Here is a 4,541-nt window from a genome sequence, read left to right on the forward strand (position 1 = left end):
CCCCTTTTTCGTCGTATCCAATTGGTAGTTAGTCTCGTCTCATCGCTGCAACTCCCGTACGGACTTGGGAGAGGTGAAGGTCGAGAGCCGTGCGTCCTAACCAAGTGGTACTGCTTCTTCACACAATGTCCACTTAACCCGGAAGCCAGCCCCACCAATGTGTCGGAGGAAACACTGTATGCCTGGCGACCATCTCAGTGTCCACTGCACTGTGCTGGCCACCGCAGGAGTCGCTAGTGTGCGATGGGACAAGGACATCCCTGCCGGCCAAACCCTCCCCTAACCCGGACGATGCTGGGCCAATTGTGCGCTGCCCCATGGGTCTCCTGGGCGCGGCCGGCTGCGACAGAGCCTGGACTCGAACCCAGAATCTCTAGTGGCACAGCTAGCACTGCCTTAGACCACTGGACTCGAACCCAGAATCTCTAGTGGCACAGCTAGCACTGCCTTAGACCACTGGACTCGAACCCAGAATCTCTAGTGGCACAGCTAGCACTGCCTTAGACCACTGGACTCGAACCCAGAATCTCTAGTGGCACAGCTAGCACTGCCTTAGACCACTGGACTCGAACCCAGAATCTCTAGTGGCACAGCTAGCACTGCCTTAGACCACTGCTCCCCTCGGGAGGCCCATAAGAACAAATTCTTAACTGACTTGCCTAGTTAAATTAAATACAAATATAGTGCACTACTTTTAGTGGTCCGTATATAGCAAATAGGGTATCATTTGGGATGCAGTCTAAGACTGCATTGTAGGCTATTGTGTATCACGCTGTATTATTATGGTACTTGAAGCATAGGTATCTGTATCCACAGAGATGCTGAGTCTGGTCCTACTAAACCACCATATTAAGCTTCAGAGATAGTTGTGAATTAGTGCAGGTAAAGTCGGCTGCTGTTGAGTAAAGCCCCAGATGTGAAGAAATAGATTTAGTTTTGGACCATTATTCTTTTGACAGTTAAATGATTATAAATAGAACACAGATTTAAATAAACATTATTTTTCTTAAAACAGGGTGGAATGGGTAATGTATTAAGTTATTTTGGTACAGAGTCAATGACCGACGTAATGGAAATATCTTACGAATTTCCTCCTTTAGAAAATTAAATCTCACATTTCATCAAGAGCTAAAAAAAGGTATCTCCTAAAACGTCACTGGCTCAATTTCTTCCATGTTACAACAAAACAAACAAAAGTACTCCTGGTAGAGGCTAGAGAACCTCCATCACCCCACTGTCATCCACCACGGGCATAAGTCCATATCTGGACAGGGGTATGCTTTATGCAGGTACCTAGGTCTGGCTGGGTCTGAAGGAGACGAGGGACTCCTCCAACAAAGCTGCCCCAGGAAAAGTCACTCCAGCTGAGGTGAGTGTGACGAGTCCCTGTGAACTCTTCATTCCTCAGCATGGCTCAGGCTGGGTGCTGCTGGTCCGTTTAGAGGTGACGCTCTCGTACTCCTCTCTGCTCAGGAGACCGTTAGTCACCGTCTTGCTCTCTATTTCAAGGATGACAGCATTTATCCCTCTGTGAAAGGCTGGTCAGATACACACAGGTAGGAGAGTTAGCCATGCTAATGTAATTTACCTTCTCAATGGGGTACATGTAAATGAAGCACTAGACTGACCAAAAATGTGTTTTAACTGGAATGAAGCTTATGGAAATGCTCCTCACCTTTCCCAGTAAAGGTTTTGGCCTTTCAAGAATAACCTCATTGACATCCAATAGCCAGCTCTTATGCAGTTGAAAAGAGAAACTAGGATTACATTTCAGGATCATTTCAAAAGATCTACGAGTAATAAATGGCATAAACGGTGGATTTTCTCCCGAGGTGCATCGTAATAGGAGAGAAAAGGTTGTAATCACCTGTAAGTGGTGTGCAAGTTGCCCTCCCTGGGAAAAAGGAAGATATGCTAGTTAGGTTGACAGTCCCAAGTCAAACTCAGAGGATGACAATACCATAGTATATAGCAGTAGTATAATGTACCAGATAATAATAGTCATATAATATCATATATATTTATGTATGGAAGATAATATACCAGATTATATACAATTATTTAAAAATGTTGTAGCACATAATCTCTTCGACTTCTCAGAGACACTGTTCTGCAGGCGACTGCAGCCAGAGCTTATTTGATAGTTGATACTCTTGATTGTCGTGCCATTCTGAAGAATAGGGTGAGTCTCTCTGCCAGGGTGATAACACAGATTCTGTAAAAAACTGGTAGCGAAGTAACGCGTTGGTCTGCTGTAGTATCGTTGATGAGCTAACATGGTCAAATTTGAAGTGAAGCAAGTGTATCTACTCATCTCAATAGCATGAAATGAACAATGATGTTCTTACCTATTTGAACGCTGAAGAACGCACTGGTCTTCACAAGCCGCACCCTTGATATCTAAGCACAACGAATACACAACTTTATTAATTCATAACAATGACAATAAACCAGTAGTAACAAACTTCTTAACCCAAGAAGGGTTAAGAGTTTAGAGGTTTTTGGACAAGCCCAACACTAACACATTAGTCAACTGCACATTCTATAAAATTACTGTAAATGGCATAAAGGCTGTCAGGCTGCCATAACCAAAACACGTGTTTGTATCATGTTGACACCCAAGCTCAGTGGTCAACATTGGTAGCTAAAAGACGTTAGCCGTTCTATACCATCGAGTGTAATACCGATCGCTGACAGAGGGCGACTTATTGTGTTTTTTTGTCTTCCGTTGATAGAACTAGCTAGTACCAAAGTGCATCAAATAATAATCAAATATTTTACAAATGCTTCGATTTCGTAAAGGAGTGTAAATGCAGTTACACTTCTTCTTCGATGAGGTTTAACGGCGGTTGACATCCAATAAATGTTGCATTACCGCCACCTACTAGACTGGAGCACTCCCTTAGACTTTGCTTGAAAAAATTGAGAAACAAATACCCTACCATCTAACACTACATTCACAAAAAAATAACTATATATATATATATATATATATATATATATATATAAAGAACACCACCCTACTCCACTATTTAAATCTACTTAGTCCTACTTCAGGCCAACAACCTGAAAGGATGGGACACCACCACTTAACACACCCTGTAACTCTTCTGATGTCAAGTCTCGCACACCCACATACCTCTCTGCAGCTGCTACCACAAACTCAATTTTCTGCGACATCCCTGCAGTGCAGTTGATAACCATTGCTATAAATCCAATCTCACTGAAACATATATCACTTGTTTGTTTATCCCTCTGTAATGGTATAGATCTACTACTCACACCACTTCTTTCAGGATCCCTCCCCCTTGACCCATCTTCCTCTACTTTATTCACTGCCTCAGCGTATGACAACTTCTGCACTACTATAACCCTGGAAACCTCAACCTGCCTCTTTCTCACAGGACATTTCTGATCCCCAGCCACATGGTCACCCCTACAATGAACACATACGACTCATTTCCCCAATGCTACACATTCCTTTGTCTCATGCGCTTCTAAACACTTCTCACACCTAGGAACCTCCCTCCTACACACTGCTGCCACATGCCCATAAGCTCAACACCTGTAACAACGTAATGTGTTTGGCACAAAAGCTCGCACAGGATAACTTATAACTTATCTTAACATGACTTGTTTTATTTATTTTATTTTATTTCACCTTTATTTAACCAGGAAGGCTAGTTGAGAACAAGTTCTCATTTACAACTGCGACCTGGCCAAGATAAAGCAAAGCAGTGTGACACAGACAACAACAGAGTTACACATGGAGTAAACAATAAACAAGCCAATAACACAATAAACAAGTCAATGACACAGTAGAAAAAAAAGAAAGTCTGTATACAGTGTGTGCAAAAGGCATGAGGAGGTAGGCAATAAATAGGCCATAGGAGCGAATAATTACAATTTAGCAGATTAACACTGGAGTGATAAATGAGCATATGATGATGCGCAAGTAGAAATACTGGTGTGCAAAAGAGCAGAAAAGTAAATAAAATAAAAACAGTATGGGGATGAGGTAGGTAGATTGGGTGGGCAATTTACAGATGGACTATGTACAGCTGCAGCGATCGGTTAGCAGCTCAGGTAGCTGATGTTTAAAGTTGGTGAGGGAAATAAAAGTCTTCAACTTCAGCGATTTCTTTTTTTTTTTGCAATTCATTCCAGTCACTGGCAGCAGAGAACTGGAAGGAAAGGCGGCCAAATGAGGTGTTGGCTTTGGGGATGATCAGTGTGAGATACCTGCTGGAACGTGTGCTACGGGTGGGTGTTGTTATCGTGACCAGTGAACTGAGATAAGGCGGAGCTTTACCTAGCATAGACTTATAGATGACCTGGAGCCAGTGGGTCTGGCGACGAATATGTAGCGAGGGCCAGCCGACTAGAACATACAGGTCGCAGTGGTGGGTGGTATAAGGTGATTTGGTAACAAAACGGATGGCACTGTGATAGACTGCATCCAGTTTGCTGAGTAGAGTAATGGAAGCTATTCTGTAGATGACATCGCTGAAGTCGAGGATCGGTAGGATAGTCAGTTTTAC

At 43.0% G+C, this 4,541-nt stretch overlaps 1 long non-coding RNA gene across 5 annotated transcripts; it reads right to left on the reverse strand.

Moving 5' to 3' along the window:
• Positions 1-917: 917 nt before the first annotated feature.
• LOC106588975 (uncharacterized) lies at positions 918-2,833 on the reverse strand. 5 transcript variants are annotated; one of them, XR_001324738.2, is made up of 6 exons: positions 2,670-2,833; positions 2,349-2,400; positions 2,056-2,192; positions 1,868-1,894; positions 1,676-1,735; positions 918-1,538 (listed from the first exon to the last, which is right to left on the reverse strand). It is a non-coding gene; the product is annotated as an uncharacterized lncRNA (long non-coding RNA). The 5 variants fall into 5 exon arrangements; XR_001324736.2 differs by having other exon boundaries at positions 2,056-2,225; XR_006762469.1 differs by having other exon boundaries at positions 2,349-2,833.
• Between the last annotated feature and the right edge of the window lie 1,708 nt (positions 2,834-4,541).

Source organism: Salmo salar, chromosome ssa27 (genome assembly GCF_905237065.1).
Source record: "Salmo salar chromosome ssa27, Ssal_v3.1, whole genome shotgun sequence".
Taxonomy (NCBI): domain Eukaryota; kingdom Metazoa; phylum Chordata; class Actinopteri; order Salmoniformes; family Salmonidae; genus Salmo; species Salmo salar.